Genomic DNA, 12,829 nt, shown 5'->3' with positions numbered 1-12,829 from the left:
AACTCATCACACTACAAAGAGGACAATTTGGCTGAGCTCCATAGCCCTAAAGTCAATTGCTGCAGCGTTTCTACCAGATAAGGAGCAGACACATTTCAAACAGGATCAGGTGGGATGCCTATGGAAAGGAATGAACATTGTGGTATGGCTACTGCCTAATCCCATTTGAAACAGTCCAATAAGAATGTGTGAAAGCTGTGAATAATGTCCTGAGACTTAGGCTCCATCTACACTGCCATATTCAAATTGTATGGCTGAGTGGGGATTTGAGCCCTTTCTTCCCCAAGTCCAAAGCTTAGACAACTACACTATGATGGGTTCATTTTTACAACACTAAGCAGACATCAAGTAGTGTATATATGTATGGAGATGACTGTGATATATGGGACTGCTTTTGTAGATTTTTGGAAGTTATCTTAAGTTAAACCACAATGACAACTAAAGTGCTGAGCTGACTAGGACTGGTCAAAAGATGACACTACCACTGCTCCAAATCTACTTCAATATGCAACTTAAAGTGCTGATGCTTACCTTTCATGTCCTAATGACCCACCAACCAAGTCTTTTAGATGGGAAATGTTCTACTACATGAAAGTAAGAAAATCATGGTCATTGGATGCTTTCCAATTTCTCCCTGCTTTCTTGAATTAGGAAGGATTTCATTTGCAATGTCTACTTTGTAGATTGTCATTTCTAGGGAAACACATCCAGCGTTGAATCTAATTTTTCTAAAGCTGGCCTGAAGATCTTTCATTTGTGCAAGCATTCTAACATGTCAACTAAACAAGATTTATTTTTATTGATTGTTCCTTTGGTTTGGTTTGACTGTTACTTTAAATTTGAATCTTGACTTATCTCTGCAGTTTTGCAGCTGCAGTCCCTGCAGCTTTTACAAGTGATATTTTCCTTTTCTTTATATTAACTAGGACTGCCTCTAGTGTTAGGAAAATAATGGTGACTGACTCAGGAAGAAGTTGCTTCAGGTGCCAGGTATGTCCATTATCCCATTGTTACTGCTGAAATTCAGGGACAACAACTTCTTTTCTTCAAACAGCAACATGTAAAAATATAACTTTTTTGTTGTAATTGAAGGATAGCAAAAATCTATTGCTTGTGCTATGCCTTTCAGGTGATCCACATCTTGTATGTGTCACAGAAGACATGGGTAGTCTCACTTGGGCTTTTTGTTCCACACTTCAGTCAGCAATTGACTCAGGAATCAGGTGGTTTGATTGTAAGAAAGATGTAGGCAATAGTTCAGTTTAGTCACAAATATCCAGCAGGATGAAGGAAGAAGCAATAGAGGGGCCATCAGATTGTCCAAGAGTGGTTCAAGCAAATTAGTAGTCCAGATAAACAAAGTCAGCAAGAAATCAAGCTGTTGTAAATCATAGCTGATCCAAGATCAAGAAAACAGAAGATCAAAAAAATACTGCTAGTCACCAAGGAGAGGAGTTGAAAACAACAAAGTTACCAAGAAATGGCTGGGAGACCCAGGTAACTAGTTAGGTCAGTGTCTCCTACTTTACCACCACTGGGAATAATTCAATCTCTTTGTCTCTTCATCCCTTGATTAATAATGGTAATAGGTTTTCACCATCTGCAACTTCCTGCTGAGGACAGGATTCTTATCTACCTTTCCCTCTTTTGCCACATGTAAACCAGAATTGAAATGATTGCCAACATCAGCAGCTGCAGATTCCTGGCAGTTTGCCTTCCCTTTTTCATCTAAATCATCTAATTCCAGAAAGATGGGTTATGATAGTTTTCTGGAGCTGATTTTCCTACATTTTTCTTCATCAGGACTATTGTGAGGTGAGAGGAAGTGAGGAGCAATACCTGCCTTATGCAACAGATTTTAGGTGTTGTGAGAAAGCAGCAAAGTGCTCATTATTTTACTTCCTAAGAATGGGGCGAAGCACCTGTAGAATTTTCAGCCTCATTTGTCAAACTAATATGGCTAGCTTTGTATATGAGTACTTACACTGTCTTGGAAAAATGGAGGTACCATTTTCTGTGCTGCCTCAGGGTACAAATTATCTCAAGTTGGCCCTTCATTTCTCTGCAATGAATATTTTCAAGCTCTACTACTTTTCAAATATATCTTTCAATTGATCCAGTCTAAATCTTCCTGATCTCTTTCTGCTTCTGAAAAATAGAATAACCAGCCAATGAGGTAATTTATTTTTCCACACTCTTCCTTATATCTGTTTTTGTGATTAGAACAATGACTAATTATGCTAATAACTTTCTCCCGCTCTTCATTTTATCAGGGTTCTTTTCTCAGCTGAAGAATGGGAAACAATCTTAACAATGAATTAATTACTCTAAAATCCCTGGCCTCTTCTTTATTGCTTGTTCACCCATCTGCACCCCTCCCCGGAAGATGAAAAGTGACAAGGGTAATTACAGCAAGATTTAATTTCAGTGCTGCCTTTCTTTGCCACATCCCTTCATTTCTTTTCTAACTCCTTCCTAACCTTTCTGTTCATTTGCTACTTTTTGTCTTTCTAAATATATCTCCGCATGCTAATCCAGGTGAGGAACTTGGGAACAGTTCTGAGAAAGAATAGAGCAACTAAAAATATGAGACTCAAATTTGCATGAGTTAACATTTGTTTTTTAGGGGAGAGGAAAGCTCATATAGGTCAGAATGGTAGCAGTCACTCCAGGCATATCTAAAAGCTTTCAGAAATGCAGGTCCTTATCTCACTATACCATCATAGCGTCGTACCACTGCTTTGGATGCACTTTTGTTTCAGTTTTATTGCAGGTTGTTGATTTCCTGATGCTGAAAATAAACCTTTAATGACCCCCTTTCCAACAATGATTTAGTAGCCAGTTTGAATAATGGTGTCTCATTCCACTTCATTGTAAGAATGGTTGATTAATGGGTGCAATGTGTCCCTACCTTGGGGATTTCCAAGGAAATCCTGAGCAGGGAAACATCAGACTATTTCCAGTGCTTGGGCATAGAGGACAAAACTTCAGAAGAGAACAACTGTTTTTTTCTTTGGCCTCCTTTTTTAGACTTTTCCAATTGTTTAAATATAAATGATTTGCTGTTTTAATGCAATAATGATGCTGCTTGGAACTGTTAACCATTCAGATGTCTTTACTACATGGTGGAGTTTTCCAAAAATATAGAATCATAGAATCATAGAATCAAAGAGTTGGAAGAGACCTCATGGGCCATCCAGTCCAACCCCCTGCCAAGAAGCAGGAATATTGCATTCAAATCACCCCTGACAGATGGCCATCCAGCCTCTGCTTAAAAGCTTCCAAAGAAGGAGCCTCCACCACACTCCGGGGCAGAGAGTTCCACTGCTGAACGGCTCTCACAGTCAGGAAGTTCTTCCTAATGTTCAGATGGAATCTCCTCTCTTGTAGTTTGAAGCCATTGTTCCGCGTCCTAGTCTCCAAGGAAGCAGAAAACAAGCTTGCTCCCTCCTCCCTGTGGCTTCCTCTCACATATTTATACATGGCTGTCATATCTCCTCTCAGCCTTCTCTTCTTCAGGCTAAACATGCCCAGTTCCCTAAGCCGCTCCTCATAGGGCTTGTTCTCCAGACCCTTGATCATTTTAGTCGCCCTAACATTATCTCCTCTTCTTTCATGTGGTACGACATTTCATAGTATTATTACCACAGCACAACTTTGTTTCAAAAATTTAAGCCAATGGTATAATAATTCTGTGATGTTATGCCATAGTAGTATTACTATGGTTTAATGAGTTCAAATATTTTTTTTTTTTTGAGCAGGACAATCTGAAACAACTGACTGCCATGAGAAATATTTTGTTTTTCACAGGATGAAGATATCAAAAAATGTCTGGGCATGGTGTGGAACGTTCCTCTTCCTGTGTTACTTATCACAATGCAAGATATGGACAGTGATGGGCACACAGTAATAATGTAATGCTGTAATCATGTTATTACAGCTTAATGAATATGAGTTAAGAAATTTTGAATTCGAGAGCCTGAAACAGCTGACTAGTGTGATAGACACTTTCCTTTTTCATAGGGGAAATATATCAAGTGTGTGTATGGGGCGGGGGTGCTTCTATCGCTCACAATGAGAGATTTGATAAGTGATGGGTATGCCATAGTGACATTGTGCTATAATTAGTACAGGATGGTTAGAAAGATAGAAAGATAACAGGTAAATTAAGGTATTTATTTATTTATTTATTTACTTGTATACCGCAGTTTCTCAGCCTAACAGGCGACTCAACGCAGTTTACAACAAGGATAAGATCAATCAACGATATACAATTTAAAACCATTAGAGCACAATATACAATATTGACACAACAATAACAACACAATGCATCTCATAACTAGAGTCGTGATCCAAATTCGTCGTCCATATTTCCATTCCTGTAATCGTCACATTCATTGCACTGATTAACCAAATGACTGTTCAAACATCCAAGTTTTTAATCTCCTTCGGAACACCATTAGCGAGGGGGCTGATCTTACCTCCATGGGAAGGGCGTTCATTTGCCTAGTTTCCAGCAGATATCACAACCTCTGAGGAAGCCTGCCATAGATGTGGGTGAAATGTCAGGAGAGAATGCTTCTGGAACATGGCCACAGAAAAGGTATGATGTAATAAAGCTATTTTGTTAGAACATTACATAGCTTCCACAATCAGCTGTCATTCCTGATGTAGCTGAAATGGTTTTTGAATGGAATAGACCACCATAACAGTATGATTTGATAAGAATCTCAGTGAGGCTTTGAAATCCCTCTTTTCCATTCTGAAACAGTAGAGTTCTGCTACTGTATCACAGATTCCTTTCCTTTTGTTGTTTTGGCTGAATGGACACAACCAAAGCTAGTAATTAGCTCCAAATAACAAGTTACTTGTAGGCAATTCTTTCTTATTTATTTATTTACCATATTTCTGTCCTGCCCTATTCTTCCATCAATGAAGGTATAACATTATATCATGTCTGTGATTTAATGAGAGATAATTTAATTCCTTTTTGGTGTAACTGTAACTTTTTATGTGTTCTCACTCTTATGGATTGTGACCTCAATAAATGATACAGAAAGAACAGCACAAAATTCAAAGTTCTAACAAATGCCATGCATCATGCTCTCTTGTGGGAATTGAGATGATGATGACATGGGTGGAAAGATAGTAAGTTTTGTAACACGAGCCACAACATTTCCACATGTACAATGAAGGCACAGTGTCATGCCCAGTGACTACAGCAGGCATATTTGCCACTTTCATGCCTATTAATTAAGAATTGAGAAGGGCAAAGGGACTTCCGGTTTCCTTAACAACTTCGAAATCACTTCAAAAAGCAAAACTTTCCAAATTTATTCCAAATTACAAAGATTCTGACCAAACCTAACCATGCCTATTGCCTCAAGCAGACAGGAGTTCTTTTTACCACCCTGGACATTCTACAGATATATAAACCTCATTTGCCTAGTTTCCAGCAGATATCACAACCTCTGAGGAAGCCTGCCATAGATGTGGGTGAAATGTCAGGAGAGAATGCTTCTGGAACATGGCCATACAACCTGGAAACTCACAGCAACCCAGTTCTAATAGTGTTTTCTCAGCTTGAACTAACAATATTTAAACAGACAATATCTTTCAGGATTAACATACTGCAAATAATCAGTTGCATTGTATATAAAATCTTATTTGAGGGTCTACATTTTTAGAAGTGTGGAGTGGAGGTTATAGCTTAATTTACGGGTATAATTTGGTAGTAAGAAAGGATCTGAGCAGGAGACAAAGGTGAAACTCATCCTGCCCAGCTTATTTGTCATGAGATCATTTTTGATTTTAATCACAAGTGGGAGCATGTTACGGAATTAACACTCTCCACTCTTTTTAATTTGAATGAGTTCCAGTCCAGTTAACTGGAAGAGCTAAGTAGATACTTAACACTTAATAGATGTGATTATCGCTCTTATTTAACATCAGAGTCTTTCTAATAGTTCTCTTCCTCTTCATATTCCCAGAATGACAAAAAGGGAGAGGGCATTTATCATAATAAAAAGGAGCATTTTAGGATTTTTTGCATGCCTCCATTATAGAAAACTGGGATAAAAATCCTGTCCTCTGGACCATGTTTTCAAAATACTGGGTGTTCAACTGTAATCACAATGCATGACACCGCCCAAATTTGAGTGGTAGATGGAATTCAAAAGATCCTTTTAAGGTTCAATCCTTCTGTCATTTACAAAACACCCTGGGTAATATAGCAGGTGTAAGAAAAGGTCCATGTATGCTGAGACTTGTCAACCAGCATATGGACCAAAGGAACAGAACAGTATAAGGCATGAGATAGTGATCAAAACTGAAGCCAAACCAAAATAGTGATTTGAGTATGGGCCCATGACTCTGGAGTCCAGGGTTCAAAACCACATTTGGCCATGGAAACTCACTGGGTGACCTTTGATACAGCACACCAATCTTGCCAATAAAACATTGTGATAGAATCACAAAAGAATTGCCATAAATCAGAAATAAATTGAAAACACAACGCAACAACAAAGTACGGGGGACCCTTTCAACATCTGTGGAAGATTAGTTTTAAAACCTCATAGATACCACATTGTATGTTCTAGTCTCTATTAGAAATGGTACGTGGCACCAGCAGAGGTAGTGCCAAGCCCTGACTGCCAGATATGCCACATTTTGTAAGGAACTAAAAACATGGATGTTTCATCATGCATTTGATTAAACAATTCCCTTGACAGTTGACCCTAACTGTGGCCTAAAATTGGATCACACGTCGGACACTTCCCAAGTGTCTAGGACTGTGTGATGTATCGGCGAATAATGCGTGCAGATCCCATTAAGGCAGCCTTCAGCAGCTGGCAGATGGTAATTTTGTCAACAACGATTGTGTTTAAGTGCAGGCCAAGATTATTATTATTATTATTAATTATTATTATTATTATTATTATTCAGATTCTCTCACTTCCAAGCACCATGCCAGCTGCCCACTTCTGTCTTTAGAGTGCAAGGTAGAAGCAGATGGATGGTGTGTCCCCAGAGGTGGAGAAGCCTAAAGAATGCAGGGTGCTTGGAGGCCAGGGCTTACTATGTCCACTTAAATCTAGAGTTTGATGAATCAGTAGTTTGTGAGCACCTTGAGAGTTCTGTGCCTGATTTTTCCTACTAGTTGGGAGTCCTTTGTGTTGCCAGAGTTTCATTCCAGGATATATAAAGTAGCAAACAATTCAAATAAGTGTCAGAAATAATCTAAGAATCTGTGAAATGGTAAGAAGCTACAACATGGTTGGCCTGCACATCAACGGGGTGTATGGCAAAATCTTTCCTTTACTTTTTTGGAATTTGTGTAGATGTTTGAGGGCTGAGGGTTTTTTTTCTGAATATCATTTGAGCCATGGTTGGTTGAATCTGAGGATAAAAAGTCCTTGGGTACAGAGGGCCAACTATAACCAGTTTTCTGGGCCTCTGCTTCAGAGCTACTGCCTACCTGATATGATATATAGGATGACAATAGTATCCAATTTTACCAAAGGTCTCCTCTGTAAGGGTAAGAAGTTTTTGACCCACCAGACATATCACACCTTTACTCCCAGAATTCCCAGATAAGGGATTACTGGAGCTGTAGTACAAAATGTCCAGTGCATTAAAGATGTCCATACTTACTTTTATTTGAAAGATTACTACTGGATAATTGTAACATCTGCTTATATATGGTAAGATCTATTCAAGTTGTTAGTAAACCTGAGTTTGAAAAGTTCCCTTTTTTAAGTACAGCTCACAGAATACTCAGAATTCTGGTTGAAAACACTGAGAAATTGGGAGCGAGTAACTTTTGAGGAATTGGAGGTAAGTAACTTTTACAATCTCCTAAATGTGCTTCTATATGTGTAAATTAACATTTCTCCTCCTTTTGGTACCTGATTTTTCAATGTGTATCCATTTTAATTTTGGTAATTTGAGTAAGCATTCAGTTCAATTTGGAGAGTTGTATGTGGATCTTTAGATGAATCTTGTTTTAAAATATAGACAGTGAGCAGAATTAGACATTATGAAAAATGACTGGCTGGTGCATAATCTTCTCATTTCACAATCTAGTCCTGTAAAATATATATTATGTTGATTGTTTCTCTGGCTTTGCAAATATCAGCCAATAAAGTGGACTAGATTTGCAGATACACACACTATCACTAGCTGGCCTTATGTATCTATGAGCTCTGCACCCTTGAATTCACTCAACCATCAATAAATGATGTCATATTATTTTGTAGTTGTGAATGTTATGGTTGGGAGAAGAGGAGGACACAACCAAAGGCAGCTGTTTTTGGCAGGAGCTGTGTCTCTCCTATAATGACTTGTTCTGGGTTGATTTATGCTGGCTGGCATGCCCCTAAACTGTTCCAGTGCCAGAGAGACTCTATGGAAGAGTAAATTGGAGCCGTGTTCTAGCTATCTAATATAAATCAAGATAACACTTAACATCCAATTCCATAGTGCACAACAGAGGGGTATCTCCCACAGGCTACTAAGTATATGATATCAATCCAAAGTCACCACTTACAATGTATAAAATGTACAAAAAGAAATCTGATTGCTATTTAGTTGTATCTGATGTATTGATGTTCAATTATTTAATCCACAGTGCAGGACCAGTCCTGCCATTAGACACAGGAGGATAGATGCAGCCAGCTCAGGCAAGGGAACTGGGATATCAGGGAATAACAGCAAACAAATACTAAGTAAAGTACTCAGATTCACCTTGTTTTAAGCCTGTCCTCCTACCTGATTTATTTCCTTCATCCTAATTCAGATAGTATCAGCTTTACTAAGATTAGTACTCAATATGTCCTATTCACTCATCTCCTTCACCACATCAAAATGTGATGTGAATTACAGTTTTGCACCTTGCCTAAACATGCTAGGCTGTAGCATGTGCATGTCTTGTAGAAAAATTGGACAGCGTTGTTGCTGGTGATTTTGCCTCATTTATTTATTTATTTATTTATTTATTTGCTGTATTTGTATACCGCCTTTCTCAGTCAACTGGCGACTCAAAGCGGTTTCCAACAAATCAGTATACATAAAGCATAATAGATAAAAAACATTAAACAGTATAAGAACATCACAAAAACAATAAAAGCAACATCATCAGCGTCTCATTATTCTCAAGCATTGTCTAATTCCATTGTCAGGTCATTCAATTTCCTACATTAGCTACTCTGTATTTGTAAACACTTGCTCGAATAGCCACGTTTTAACTTGCCTCCGAAATGTCAAGAGGGAGGAAGCAGATCTGATTTCCCTAGGGAGGGCATTCCATAGCTGAGGGGCCACCACTGAGAAGGCCCTGTCTCTCGTCCCCGCCAAACGTGTTGGTGACGAAGGCAGGACCGAGAGCAGGGCCTCCCCAGATGATCTTAAAGTCCTCAGTGGTTCGTAAGGGGAGATACTTTCGGACAGGTAAGTTGGGCCAGAACCGTTTAGGGCTTTATAGGCCAAAGCCAGCACTTTGAATTGGGCCCAGTAGCAAACTGGCAGCCAATGGAGCTGGCGCAACAAGGGGGTTGTATGCTCCCATCTAGTTAGTTAAAAAATTCTACAGGATTGCTATGTATGAATTCTCTGATGTAAAATATTCAGTACTGTTTTCTGTACAGAACCAAACCATTTGTTGACTCTCTTGACTGTAGTCTTATACCTTTCAGAAATATATTAGAGGTTTTCAAACATAGTAGTTCTTATGTGGTATTTCAGAGATTTTTAATGTCAACTCCCAGAATCCTAGCCTGTTGGAATAGGTGTTCTAGAAGTTGAAGTTAAGAATGTATGAAGGGCCTAGAAAAATCACGGAGGCTGGGTGAATTATCAGTTGAGACTTTTCATTATTTTCATGAAGCAGCTGAGACATGTCTAGTTATTTTTGGAGGGAGGGGGGGGGGTTGCCATGGCCTATGATGCTCCGACAATTTATAATTCAAATGTTATATAAGACTGCATAGTTAAATTATTGTTATTGTTTTTAATGAGACTTACATTACAGTGTGTTCCAGTCTTACTCTCCAAATAGTGACAGTATTGAAGCACTTGCTAACAAGACCAATATAATTTTTTATCAGGAACTCTTTGAATTAGCAAGACACAATCACATTCTATTAGCATCATATTACATTATTGCTCATGTTCACTAATACAGTTTCCTACAGAGAAAATTATATTGTAAAGCCACACTATTAAGAGGAAATCCTAAAATGATGATGGAAATTGCTATTATAAAAGACACTTGCTAATCTCCCAGACTTCTCCACCCCCCCTCCAACTCAACACTTGTGCCAGTTATCTGTATTTTTATAAGTGCTTTCTATAGTTCTTTGAGAGGAGTTACCTAAGTTGTGATGCCAGAAGTAAAAAATGGACTGACAGTTGTTCATTATTTAATTCATTATGGTTCTAGCATTATTGCAAGGAATAAGAATCAGTTAGACAATTGACATCACATCTTGTCTGATCTTGAAAGTGAAACAGTGTCAGCTCTTGGTAGTACTTGGATAGGAAACCACCATCAAATACCAGCCGCTGTGGACTATATTTTTAGGGAAAGGAATTGGCAAAACTATCTTTGAGTATTACTTACTTGGGGTGTGCATAATTTCATTTTAATTTGTATTTCAGATCAAATTAGTTAAAATTGTACATACGACTCAATATGAGAAACATGCAGAAAAGTTGGGGGATTTAGAAATTGAAACATTCACCAAAATTTTTTGTTAAGATTCTGTAACATTTGGATGCCTCCCAAGGTCAGTTTAATTTTCAGTATAACCATTAAGCAACTTTGGTAACCTCCCACACAGAACCCCCATGACCACCACTGTGGGCCACAGCAAGGCATGGCAGGGGACAGCTAGTTGTAAATAAAATTCAAGTAGATAGCTCTTGTGGGTTTTTAAAAATGTTGTTTATAAAAATTTTGAACATTCCCCAAAAATCCTTAGATACATGAAACATTCTGAAATTTGGTGGGCTAACAATAGTAAATGTGTTCTACTACTGTAGCAAGTTTCACTCCAATAGCTTTAAAAAGGAGGGAGAAAGGATCCCCTGAAGTTTTCCCCAAATTATAGTAATATAATTATGTGCATGCGTTACTATAATGAAATAGTAACAAACTTTCATTACTCTTGTAGTTTTTCACTAAGTATATTTTAGAAACACTTTAAAAATGAAGCACCAATTGCCCCCCCCCCCAGTTTTTGAAGTACTTTTGAACCATTTTAATGCAGTGCACATCCCTATTACTTACCTATTGCAAGAAAAGAGAGGTACTTATTGCATATTTTGCCTCCATTGCCAAGATAAATTGACTGTTCACAGCAATGCATACCATGCCCCACAAATGCAAAAGGGGTGCCTCTGGTAGGAAAATATTTTGGACCAGCCCTGCTTAAAAATTATTCTAAATTTTATTCTAAATAACAGAGAGCAATATTGAGAAGTGAAAGCAAAGGAATATGCTCATAGACTTGATAAATGTGAAAAGTAAACAAATATACATGTAGATGTTTTATAAAATTCAGGCTGTATAATTCTAGGCAGCTTGGACCAAGTGTGGAGAAATTCATTTACGTGTGATTCATGTCAGTTTGATAGGTATTTAAATATATGTTCACTTTGTAAATCACACTACAAATAGAACAGATATTTTAGAAGTCTCAATGATTTTAGTCATAATTATTTTAGACACACTCTCCCCTCAACTCTGAATTTTGAATTGATTTTTTTTCTTAAGGAGTGAATCGTGTGCCAAATTTTCCTTGTACATGCACATCTCCTATGAAAATATCCATAATGTGCACATGTTTATTTATAACCTTCCCTAAAAAATCTATTTCTGTAAGTCATTTTAGTCAAAACTTCCACTGCAAAAGTTGCAGAAGAACAGAACTCCAAAGGTTTTCATCTATACATTTATTCAGTTTATTGAACCATGAACACTAAAAACAAACTGTTTCCCTTTCTTTACTTCAAGTAATAAAATTATTTTATGCAAACAATAAGTTCAGCAATCAATTTAAGATGAATCTAAGAAACAAGTTATTTTTTTCTTATAATAATAATAATAATAAATATTTTGCAATGCGTAAAAGATGTACCTTTCCTATAATATTCATGGGTTGATGTGGCATTCATGCATTAAAATGTATGCATTTAATCCTCTCCGAATTTGGATTCTTCCCTGTTCAAAAGTCACAGCAGCCCCTCTCTTTTTTTAATGACTTTTATAATTCATCACACATTTGAACAATGAAAGCTGGTACATGTAGCTTAATTACAAGAGCAAATTGAAGTTGTATTATGTATGACTAGATGGCATATTAAAATGGCTAATGAAAAAGTCAACAGATTGGAGTACAAAATTAAATAGGGTCAGCACATAATATATGTTGTTGTAATTCTCAACCTTATTGAGAAATAATGTATTGGCATGGTATGAATCTCAAAAAGCTGTGCCCAAGGTGAACAGGTGCCAATCAGGACACATTTGGCTATTGCAGGTCAATGTGGCACTTGAACATTGTTTTCCATTGCGTTTAGCTTTTGGATCTATGAGAGTTTGAGAGTAAGTAATTATAACTGAATTGCTTCTTGATAAGCTGAAATACTATATTGAGACATGTATCTCTGGCAGATAGCAACAATCTGTCACCCAGTACATCCCTTCTTTATATCTACCAATTCAAGGAGATATGGTCACTGTGAAGGGCATCTTCAGAAGTCTCCAGATGGTCCCTGAGAATAATGTTATTTCAATATGTCCATCTAAAGTTTTTCTTTACATTCTTGT

The sequence above is a fragment of the Anolis sagrei genome, chromosome 6 (assembly GCF_037176765.1).
Source record: "Anolis sagrei isolate rAnoSag1 chromosome 6, rAnoSag1.mat, whole genome shotgun sequence".
Lineage (NCBI taxonomy): Eukaryota > Metazoa > Chordata > Lepidosauria > Squamata > Dactyloidae > Anolis > Anolis sagrei.
Note: the sequence above shows the minus strand (reverse complement) of the source record.